We start from the raw sequence: 12457 nt of genomic DNA, 5'->3' as shown, positions 1-12457 counted from the left end.
TTGTCTGACGTTTGGATGGCTGTTTGGAGAAATCCAAAAGAACCTGACTATTGCCTAAGGGTTACTTTTGAGCTTCTTATATTATCATATTGCAGGACACTCATCTGTGGAAATGGCTTTCAGAAACTTACATTCTGGAAATAAGACTAACAGATTTTAAGGCCAATAGGAACAGTTACAATCCTCTCTTGCATAGTACAAGCTATAGAATGTCACCCAGTGATTTCTGCATCAAGTCCAACAACTTTAGAATGAGCTTCAGCATATCTCTTAGGATGACATCCAGTCTTGACTTACAGACTTCAAGCAGTGGAGAATCTATCAAATCACTTGTTGGCTTATTCCAGTGGGTAAGTACCCTCACTTTTAAATATGTACACCTCATTTCCAGGTTGAATTTGTCTAGCTTTGGCTTTCAGACATTGGATCTTGTTATACTTTTGTCTGCTAGATGAAAGCGCCTGCTAGTAACAAATATCTATACTTTCTGCTATATCAGTACAGGACCGTTGGGGTGGGGGCAAGAGGAGTAATTTGCCCCCAGGCCCCGCAGGGGCCCCCACAAGAGTTTTTCGGGGCCCCTGGAGTGGGGTCCTTCACTTGCTCTGGGGGCCCCGGAAAACTCTTGCACGTCCCAGGCCCCCAGAGCTTCTTCCGCTCCTGGTCTTTGCCGGCGGAGGGTCCTTCCACTCCGGGGCAGAAGGACCCCCCTGCCGGCAAATTACTGCCAAAACGGGACCCGCTGCCCAAGTGAAGCTGGGTCTTCCGTGGTAATTCAGTGGTGGGGGGTCCTTCCGTTCTGGGACCCACCACCGAAGTGCCCCAAAGACCCACGGCGGGGACTCCCTGCCGCCGAATTACCACTGAAGACCTGGCTGCACTTTGGCGGCGGATCCCGCTTCGGCGGTAATTCGGCTGCGGAGGGCCCCTGCCGCGGGTCTTTGGGGCACTTCAGCAGCCGGTCCCGGAACGGAAGGGCCCCCCGCCGCCAAAGACCCCAAGCCCCCGGAATCCTCTGGGCAGCCCTGTATCAGTATATAAATCTGTGTGCATTAGAGAGAAATTGTAAATTCAAGAAAATTAATTATAGGAAGGTAGAGGGGAAAACGGCAACATGCATTAAAGTCAAGAAAGATAGAAATTCAGTTGGTGGCATCAGTTCACATTGCCTGTTATATCAGAAGGGAGCACAGAAACAACCTGAGTGAAGGGAAAGGGGCATTTTACATAGAAAAGGGGGTGATCTCGCTCTTTCAGTGATGATTATTGAGAGGCAAAGATTCACATGCTGGACTGGACATTCCAAGGCTCAGAAAAATTGTGTTGGCAGTACTCAGGTAATGGAATATACATGAGGGTTTGAAAATAAACAATGTGAATGCTAGAGCTGTGCACTTGGCTTTGTAACCTGAGAATTCAGTGAATGTGTGGTTTGTATTCTGAATTCCCTGCAGGCCTTGACATTTTGGCACAAGTTGGGTGTCACACTTCTTATGTACAGTATGTGAGACGGGTAAGTCACCAGACCTGTCTGGATCCTGGATCCCGTCTGCTTTTATTAATGATGAATTACCCAGCATAAAAAATAAAAGCAAATATTAGCTTTGTGTTTCCTCAATTAAAATGATGTACTTATTAGCCACCTAAACAATTAATCATATAGAATTATTCCATCGGGACATGTTGGCGGAAACACAATAGCACACGGCACAATTTGCCACATTGGATCACACAAAGCCCAGCATCCTGATTCCAGTAGTGGCCAATACCTGAAGAAGATGAAAAGAGCCAACAATGGAGGCTTGCAAAGTGTGGAAATTCTATTCTCCCACTCCAAAGCATGAGATTTGATTAAACTTATTATTTCATAAAAGAAGTGAGACTAATGAACACAAAGTTAGCCACACAAGGTGGGTGAGGTAATATCTTCATCTCTGTGTGACTCAAAAGCTTGTCTCTGTCATCAACAGAAGTTCATCCAGTAAAGATATTACCTCACCCGCCTTGTCTCTTCTATATCCTGGGACTGACATGGCTACAACTACACTATGTAAAGTTAACAAGTTCTTTTTTTCCCTCCTACTGCAGGGTTGGGCCGCTGCTGGGGTCAACAGCTGGATGGGAGTCTTTCAAGGAAAACCCAGGATGCTGGAGGAATTATTGCTGGTGGGTCATCAGTAGCTGGCACCCTTCCAGCCAACTACTGATCCAACATAGCAGCAGCAGGTTCTATGCTGCTGAAGATACTTTAGGCTTCTGGTTGCATTATTAAATGAAGGTCTTGAATATTTGTGATCCTGAACTATTCCATGGTATTTTTTGCAACAATAAGGAATATTAACCCAGGTTTTTTTTCCACACACTCAGATAAAATGGTGATAAAATACCTGAACAAACAGATTAGATTAAATTAATTACATTCTATTTACATAAAGTCCTCCAATAATTTCAGTATTCTTCTTCACCCCTTAAACAGCTGTTGCATCATACCCCAGAGATGGCTTCCTTTCATTGGTGGGTGTGGTGAATCCTATATTATAGAGGTTGCTTGTCTGTGACCTTCGTTACAAAGGATGAAACCCATCTTCTGTGATAACTTACTGTTTGCACATGCTCACAATTTTTGAAGTAACTGTTAGGGATAAAATTTTCCATTTTTGCTCTCTGCCTAAAGGGGAGTTTTTTTGGAAGATTCAAGCTAAATTCTCTCTCTTTCTTGTTCAGCACACATGAAAAAAATATTTAACAAAGAAAACTTCTTGTCAACATGATAACAGAAGAAATGGTTGAAGCTTGAAACTTGACCAGGACATAATCCAGCTAATGAGGCTGAGGTATAAGATATGATTTTATTTAATTTAAAAAATTTATGCAATTGCAGTATTGCCAATCCCAAGTGCCAACTCACACAAATATTGAAATCGGCTTAAAAATAGTGATTTTTTAAAAAATAATGCTTTTTTTTTTTGCTTTTAGGGTTTGGGGCCTTTAGGGTGCACTACAGTCATGTTTTCAAGCTTTTCTCCATAACCATGAGGGGCTAGAAGCTTCCTTGAAAGCTGAGATTCTTGTGCAATCACAGGACTCCAGGAGCTGGGATTTAAGACCACCACCAAATATCATGAGATTCAAAATAAAATCATAACTCAGATTATAACCATTTGAAACAAAGAGTAATAATTCAGCACAATACGGAACTGAATTCTATAGATGAACACTCAGAAAACAAATCCTAAACCTGGTGCCCAGCCCAAGTTGGGCTGGGTGCTAGGCAGATGTGCATGGGAAAAGAATCCTGCGCTGTTGTGTAAAGGTGTGGGTTGTCCCCATACACTCCCTGGGAACCCAGTGTGGTGTTGCAGATATGCTCTGCCTTAATTTCCTCTGATTGGGGCAGCAATAAATTTTCTATAACAGCCCAAGGCAAGGAGAAGCCAATATATCGTAACAAAATTGCACATCCCTGTTTCATAAAGCTTCAGAGCACAGGAAATTACAATAAACCATTCATGAGGAGCTTGATTTACTGCTCCCGAATTTAAAGGCTACAAAACCAAGACTGAGTCAGTTTAGGCTGGTCTCTTGTGAGGGGATCCATGAAGGGATTTAGGCATTGTAATTGCTGAGCGTGACTGTCATAAACAGATAGTAGGAGTTAATAAAACAGAAGTACTTTATATCTCTTTTGCCTGTAAAGGGTTAACAAGTTCAGTGAGCATGGCTGTCACCTGACCAGAGGACCAATCAGGGGACAGGATACTTTCAAATCTTGAGGGAGGGAAGTTTGTGTGTGTGCTGTTAGATTTTGGTTGTTATTCACTCTGGGGGCTCAAAGGGACCGGATGTGCAACCAGGTTTCTCGCCAATCTCTCCAATACAGGCTCTTATAAGTTTAAAATAGTGAGTACTAGGTAGATAAAGCGAGTTAGGCTTATGGTTGTTTTCTTTATTTGCAAATGTGTATTTGGTTGGAAGGAGTTCAAGTTTGTATTTTGCTGAAAGGATTTTAATTTGTACTTGTATACTTAGGCTGGGAGGGTATTCCCAGTGTCTATAGCTGAAAGACCCTGTACCTATTCCATCTTAAACTTACAAAGATAATTTTTACCTTTGTTCTTTCTTTAATTAAAAGTTTTTCTTGTTTAAGAACCTGATTTTTTTTTTTATTCTGGTGAGACCCCAGGGGACTGGGTCTGGATTCACCAGGGACTTGGTGGGGAGAAAGGAGGGAAGGGGGAGAGAAAGGTTAATTTTCTCTCTGTGTTAGGATTACTTTCTCTCTCAGGGAGAGTCTGGGAGGGAGAGAGAGAAGGAGGAGGGGAGGTAAATTTTCCTCTCTGTTTAAAGATTCAAGGAGTTTGAATCACAGTGATCTTCCAGGGTAACCCAGGGAGGGGAAGCCTGGGAGAGGCAACGGTGAGGGAAAGGGTTTACTTCCCTTGTGTTAAGATCCAGAGGGTCTGGGTCTTGGGGGTCCCCGGGCAAGGTTTTGGGGGGACCAGAGTGTACCAGGCACTGTAATTCCTGGTTGGTGGCAGCGCTACAGGTTCTAAGCCAGTAATTGAGCTTAGAGGAATTCATGCTGGTACCCCATCTTTTCGACCTAAGGTTCAGAGTGGGGATTATACCATGACAGTGACACCACCTAACTTTTAGGCACCTAGAAAATCCAGGAACAACCTTGCAATCCACCAGGCCAAGTTACACACCTTGGCTCCTTATACAGTGAATGGGGAGAGAATGGCGCCTGAGAATGGGCTCCACAGCAGCCGGCTTGCAAAGCGGGAAGGAATGGGAGGTGCTGACCAGAGGGTTCTGTGCTGAGCCCCACTCCTCTCTTGGTGACAGACCCTTATCCCTGCTGCCCATTCACCAACAGACAACGCTTTGGCGCCGAAGGGGTTCCTTGTGGCAACGAGTTAGGCACCTGCCTCGTTCCACACAGAGGAGGTGGAGGGATGGTGGGGCCGTTCCCCTTATACTTTTAGTTCAGTGGTTAGAGCAGGCCAGCCAACAGCAATTCTGGGCCCCAGGGCAGAACAGTCAATGGGCCCCTGAGCTGCTGGCTCTTCCACATACCCGCCCAGCTGCCTTTGCCATCACCCGTACCACCCTGCACACACCGAGGAGCATAGGCACCGACTTCCAGCATAGGCGATCAATCCCCCCACTCCATCCTAGGCCCCTTCCCACAATGCTGTTCTGCCCCTGCCCCCAAGGGTGCCTCATATACAACTGGTGCCTCCCCATAGTGGGGGGCACAATCTAAAGGGCAGGTCACTGTCCCACCCCTGCCAGCCTAGGGCCACCGTGCTCTACCCACCTCATGTTACCTGCGGGGGGGGAGCACTTTGTTCTCCTGCTGCATCTGCCCTCCCCCCGCAGCACGTTCTGCTGCTCTCCCTGGCGGGCAGAAGCCCAGGTGGGGAGCAGGAGGGAGCCGCTGTTAACGCCGGCCCCACCCAGTCACTGCTTTGCAGCCCTGCCCAGCAGCTGCCTGAGAGAGCCTGGCTGGGGAGGAGGTGGCTTCCGCTCCCCACCCGGTTCGGCGCTGGGGATCCCGACACTTGAGCCCGGGCAGGGAGTGGGGACGAGCTGATGGGCAGGGGTTCACTGGGAATCACCGTAGAACCAAAAGTAGGACTTAGGCACTTAAACCCTAAGTCTGGGGTTTAGGCCCTAAATACTTTTGTAGATCTCACCTCTAAAGCCTGAGAGAGAAAATAGCTCCCACAGGCTTCTCCCTTGCTCGGCTTCCTGGTTAAATAGCCCAGCCACCTTGAGGCTTCCTTGATTATGCCCCAGGCTGTTCCAGCTGTATGCTCTAGCCTGTCCCTCAAAGAGGTAGTTCACTCCTTCATATATGATCTGGTTTGATTAGCTTCTACTGACCTTTATGTGCCCCTCCCCCACACCCCCCAATAACCCTGCAGGAGGGAGGACCAGCAAATCCATGTAACCCCTGCTTCACCATGTGAATACTGCATGGGAGGTCCCATGGGGGAGTGGAGGGGTGTTCTTGTGATTCCCCCCAAAACCTCCTGTGCTTTCACAGTAGAGCCACACCATTTCCTCTGTCTGGGCACCCTCTGCTGCCATGAAGCAGGGCACAAAATGATCCCCTGTAACAACCATGCACTGTCAGAGATGTGTTACTAATATTTTAACAGGAGCCTCGCACAAAGGTTTCCTTTTCACCTGTGGTAAACCCATGGAGTGGGCCCATGTACTCAAAGGGGAGAGGAGAGAGAATGGGAAACCTATTCATGCACTTTCCTATTTAAACAGGAACCTTTCCCCTAACCACAACCACAAACAGGGAAGAGGGCAAGAACGCTTGGCAAACACACTTAAGTACTGCGGGCAGGTGTTTTGACAAACATTCCGACTAACCATGTCCATCTGATTCCCAGCTGTGTCCCAGGACTACGTCTACCTTTCCAGGAGATCATCTCTTCCCCCCCCCCAGCCCCCACTCGCGCCGTGCTCTGCTTCCTCTGCGTAGGCATTTGCAGTGGCTGCTGCCTCGGCAGGCTTCAGGAAGAGAGTCAGGCCAAGCAATGCTAGAGGACCAGGAAAGGATTGTATCTCCTGCTTCAACCCTTAGTGAGTGTCTCTTGTTGGGAAGCTTAGGTGGCTGTAAGGGCAGAGAGCTGTTTCCCTCCTGGCCCACTCTGAGGGATCACCGCTGTCCCCCTTTCCCAGGCAGCAAAGGGGCAGGCAGGATTGAAGATGCTGGCTTTGCTGGGTAAGATGCAGCCCAGGCTGGGAGGGGTCACCTCTGTCCTCTTTCTCCAGGCAGGAAAGAAGGCGAGCAGGATTGGAAAAGACATGGCTCTAGGGTAAGCAACTCCCACTTCCCCATCTCTGGGAGGTGAGTAATGGCAGAAGGGCAGAGCACCAGATGGAAGATAGTGCCTGAATCCCTAGAGTCCACACCTCGTCCCCTTTCACTTCCCTGCAGGGTACAAATGGAGGGCATCAGACACAGCATGGACACTGCTGAGTCTGGACAGTGCATAAGGGGCCTTCAGGGCCAGCTCTGTCCTCATGCTGACCCCTCTATATCAGCCTCTTCTCCCCCCAGCAGATACCTACTCATATCCCAGGCTGACAGCCATCTAGGGGCTTATGTGGATCCCTTGAACTAGAGAGGGGTAGATCATCTGGAAAGCCCATCCTTGAGTGCCAAGCCAGAACCTTCCTTGAAAGACCCAGAAGGGGCTCATATGCGGGATGGGAGACATAAGCCCACCACTCCCTCACTCAAAAGGGAATTCTTTCTTCGGAGGGGAGGAAGGCTGCAGTGGATTAAAATAGTAAAATATATTAAAGAGAAGAAAGAGGGGGAGGGGGAAACCCACCAGAGGCGTGACACTTTCCAGCACAGTCTGGACCAGCGCTATAGAAGGATGAGACACACTTTGCCGGTTGGCTTCACAGATATTTGCTGACAGCGGAGGAATGGTCAGACATAGGAATCTTGGGTTCCATCTGAGGTTCGGGAATATTCCCTAGTGGACACAGACTTCTGCCCATTGTCTCGCCACCGCTGCTTCACCCCCTCCTGCCTTTCCAACCTGTCCCTGTCAAATCCTGTCTTTTCCTACCTCGGTTCTTATCGCCGTCCCATTCTCCTTTTCGATCCAGTCTCAGTCCCTATCCCTCAGCTGAAAGGACCTCTTTAAACCAGGAGCTCGAATGCCAGACTGCTGGGAAAGCAGATAGGAGTGGGAACAGGGTGGTGTGGACGCTCCCTAAGAGTCCCCGGTCTGGTTTAACCTGTTCCTCCCCACTGTTCAAAGATAGAGCTAAATAGCCTTCTTTAGGAGACTCTTTGTTATTTTAAATGCCCAATCAGAGCTGAAATCACTCGTGGTGGAACTGTGTTTCTTCCCAGCCTGCAAAGAGCTGAAAATTACTAAGGGCTTGGCTACACTGGAGAGTTGCAGTGCTGGTGGTGGCTTTACCGCACTGCAACTCACTCACCGTCCACACTTGCAAGGCACATATAGTGCTGTATCTTCCTGGCTACAGCGCTGGCTGTACTCCACCTCGGCCTGGGGAATAACAACTGCAGCGCTGGTGGTGCAGAGCTGCTCCTCCAGTGTGGCCACCAAAAGCACTGTTATTGGCCTCCAGAGGTATTCGGAGGTATCCCAGAATGTCTGTTCAGCCACTCTGCTCATCAGTTTGAACCCTACTGCCCTGGCCTCAGGTGACCCACCCTTTAAATGCCCCGGGAATTTTAAAAATCCCCTTTCTGTTTGCTCAGCCAGGTGTGGAGTGCAATCAGTGAATCTTTCCAGGTGACCATGCCTTCACCCGCCAAATGAGCCCAGCATGGAGCAATGGCGAGTTGCTGGACCTTACCAGTGTTTGGGGGGAGGAAGCTGTGCAGTCCCAGCCGCGCTCTAGCCATAGGAATTACGATACCTTTGGGCAGGTATCAAGGGCCATGCTGGAAAGGGGCCATGACTGGAAAGTGCTGCAGTGCAGAATTAAAGTGAAGGAGCTGCGGAGTGCCTACTGCAAAGCCCGTGAGGGAAACCGCCACTCCGGTGCTGCTCCCACAACCTGCCATTTTTACAAAGAACTGGATGCGATATTTGGGGGTGACCCCACTGCCAATCCGAGGACCACGATGGACACTTCAGAACAGGGGGGGGGAGGAGGAGGCGGGGGGAGCGGAGGAAACCGAGAGTGAGGGTATTGGGGTGGGGGGAGACACCCTGGAGTCCCTGGAGGCATGCAGCCAGGAGCTCTTCTCAAGCCAGGAGGAAGGTAGCCAGTTGCAGCAGCCGGTACTTGGTGGAGGACAAACAGAGGAGCGGGTTCCTGGTAAGTGGCTTTTATTTTCAGGATGGAAATTTTTTGGGAGAGGAGGGAGGGTTCTGCATGCATGCCTAGATGTGGAATAGCAAGGGCTGGGGGGACCATTGCTGCACACAGGCAAGCTGCTTAGGGGCCAGGGCGGAATCCGCATTGCTGTAGAAAACCCTCCTGCTCTTCCCAGATGACCTGCAGAAGTGAGATATCTTCCAGGATCAACTCCTGTGGAAAATGTTGGGAGAGTGTTTGGTGTAGGTGCCTCCTGCAGCTGTTTGCTTTCCCCAACGCACAGAAACCCTGAGGACAGTATAGCCCTGAAGCAATCAGTCCCCCTTACTCACCATTTCGGGGCTCCTGTGGGTTATGTGCGTTCTCTTTGGTACGGGAAAATTATGCTATTGTGAAGAATGTTACTCCTTCACTGTGTGGGAATAACTGTCTGAGATATAAACAATGCTGCCTCTGTTAACTGTTGCCTTTTTTTGCCTTTCCACAAGCAACCTTGAGTTCTCGGCTGCCCGTGTTATCAACAGCTCAAAGACTCCAAAACCTCAGGAAGAAGCCGCGAAAAAGCAAAGAAGACCTGCTGCAAGCAGTTATGGATCACTCTGCCACAGAGAATCAAAAAGTGCAGGATGGGAGGGAAAGGGAAAGCAGGATCCGCCAGAAAAACTCAGCGGCCAGGAAGAAAAGCACAAAGCAGCTGATAAGCATTCTGACTCGCCAAATGGACTCTATCCACGCTCTTGAAGCCATGCAGGCAGAGCACTACCGCACCGGCACCCCCCGTCCCAAAGCTCTTTCCCTTGTGCCCCAATGTCAGCTCAAAACCCCCTTCCCCAGCATCCAGGTTCTTACCACCACCAGCTGCCTCCAACACCCGTACGTTCACCAACCAGCCCTGAGAACTACGACCCTTGCCATCTGCACTCAGCCCCCATCACCATGAAGTATAGGCATCCTGAAGTGCAGCAGTCATTGCACAGCACTCCAGACAGGACAAATTCAAACCTGTGACTGTACAGTTCCCCACCCCACCCCCCTGCCATTTTAGGTTCCCAAAATGTTGTGTGTCTGTCAAGAAAGTTATTTTTTTTTCAATAAATGAATTCTTGGCTTTGAAAACAGTCTTTATTATTGCAGAAAGTCAAAAATACCTTAGCCCAGGAAAGAAACAGGCACTGCAAATCAGCTTAGGAAAAACAGATTCCTACTAACATCGTAACCACTGCACTTCACTCCCGTGCAAGGCACCAAACATTACTGTTGGTTTTCAGCCTCAAATTCCTCCCTCAAGGCATCCCTAATCCTTGCAGCCCTGTGCTGGGCCTCTCTAGTAGCCCTGCTCTCTGGCTGTGCAAATTCAGCCTCCAGGCGTTGAACCTTCGGAGGTCCATGCCTGACTGAATCTTTCACTCTTCCCTTCACAAATATTATGGAGGGTACAGCACACGGATATAACCACAGGGATGCTGCTTTCCCCCCAAGTTTAGCTTCCCATATAGAGATCGCCAGCGCCCCTTTAAACAGCCAAAAGCACACTCCACAGTCATTCGGCACCGGCTCAGCCTGTAGTTGAACCGGTCCTTGCTCCTGTCAAGCTTCCCTGTATACGGTTTCATGAGCCAAGGCATTAACGGGTAAGCGGGGTCTCCAAGGATCACAATGGGCATTTCAACGCCCCTACTGTGATCTTCCAGGCTGGGAAAAAAGTCCCTGCCTGCAGCTTCCTGAACAGGCCAGTGTTCCAAAAGATGCATGCATCATGCACCTTTCCAGGCAAGCCTGTATTAATGTCAATGAAACGCCCACAGTGATCCACAAGCGCCTGGAGAACCATAGAGAAATACCCCTTCCGATTAACGTACTCGGATGCTAGGTGGGGTGGTGCCAGAATAGGAATATGTGTCCCATCTATAGCCCCTCCACAGTTAGGGAAACCCATTTGTGCAAAGCCATCCACAGTGTCCTGCACGTTCCCCAGAGTCACGGTTCTTCTTAGCAGGATGCGATTAGTGGCTCTGCAAACTTGCATCAACACAATTCCAGCAGTCAACTTTTCCACTCCAAAACTGGTTCCCAACTGATTGGTAGCTGTCTGGAGTTGCCAGCTTCCAGATTGCAATAGCCACCCACTTCTCCACCAGCAGGGCAGCTCTCAATCTCGTGTCCTTGTGCCACAGGGTGGGGGCAAGCTCAGCACACAGTCCCATGAAAGTGGCTTTTCTCATCCGAGAGTTCTGCAGCCACTGCTCGTCATCCCAGACTTCCATGACGATGTGATTCCACCACTCAGTGCTTGTTTCCCAAGCCCAAAAGCAGCGTTCCACGGTGCTGAGCATTTCTGTGAATGCCAGAAGCAATTTAGTGTCATACGCATCAGGCGATTCGCTATCATCGTCAGACTCCTCATCACTTTGTGTCTTAAGGAATAGCTCAACTGCCAAACGTGATGTGCTGGTGAGACTTGTCAGCATACTCCTCAGCAGTTCGGGCTCCAGTTCCCACAGAAATCGCGCTGCACAGAAACCGTTGAGAGAGTCAAGATGGTGCCAAATGTGGACGGAAAAACAGGGATTGCTGGGATGTGAAATGATGCATCATGGGGCGTTGGGACAGGAAGCAGAATGACTCGCCCCTTCCGCCCGCTTCCCACAGCCCACGGTGCCAAAATGGCACCAAAATGGGACGAGGTGCTCTGTGAGATAGCTGCCCATAATGCACACACCACTGCAAATGCGGCAAATGTGGCCACACTGCAGCACTGGTAGCTGTCAGTGTGGCCACACTCCAGCACTTTCCCTAAACAGCTGTACGAAGACAGCTTTAACTCCCAGTGCTGCACACCTGCAAGTGTAGCCAAACCCTAACAGACTGATGTGCAGAGGTTACAGCAGAGAGGCAGCAGAAGGTAACCGATAGTCATCCAGTGAATGAGTGGCTGACGAGGCAACGAGCAGCTGGTGAGGAACCGTGGCTGGTGGGATGGCCAGTGGAGAGGAACCACGGCTGATGAGGTGGCCAGGCACTGAGGAACTGTGGCTGGTGAGGAAGCCAGCAGAGAGGAACCAGGGCTGGTGGGGTGGCCAGGCAGTGAAGAACCGCAGCTCAGTGCTCAGATGGCGCCTTCTTCCCTGGGAGGGAGGTGAACTCACACAGATGCACCTCTGAACCCTGAGTCCTCACTGACCAAGAACAACCACTGTGAGTGGGGTATGGTGAGGAAGCAAAGAGGGGCACAGAAAAGGAACTTTTGGTTGCAGAACTCAAGAAGATGAGGAAGAATACAATGCTCCACGCACACTGAGGTGGGTATCTGCTCACAGTTTTCTGATTATGAATCCTGCTTGTGGCATTTTCCCTAATTAATATTGTGTGACTTCCCTCCTTTCATTAAAAGTTTCTTTTCTACACTCAGACTTTGTGCTTGCGAGTGGGGGAAGTATTGCCTCTCAGAGCACCGTGGGCTGTGGGAAGCGGGCGGAAGGGGCGAGTCATTCTGCTTCCTGTCCCAACGCCCCATGATGCATCACTTCACATCCCAGCAATCCCTGTTTTTCCGTCCACATTTGGCGCCATCTTGATTCTCTCAACGGTTTCTGTGCAGCGCGATTTCTGTGGGAAC

The sequence above is a fragment of the Gopherus evgoodei genome, chromosome 1 (genome assembly GCF_007399415.2).
Source record: "Gopherus evgoodei ecotype Sinaloan lineage chromosome 1, rGopEvg1_v1.p, whole genome shotgun sequence".
Lineage (NCBI taxonomy): Eukaryota > Metazoa > Chordata > Testudines > Testudinidae > Gopherus > Gopherus evgoodei.
Note: the sequence above shows the minus strand (reverse complement) of the source record.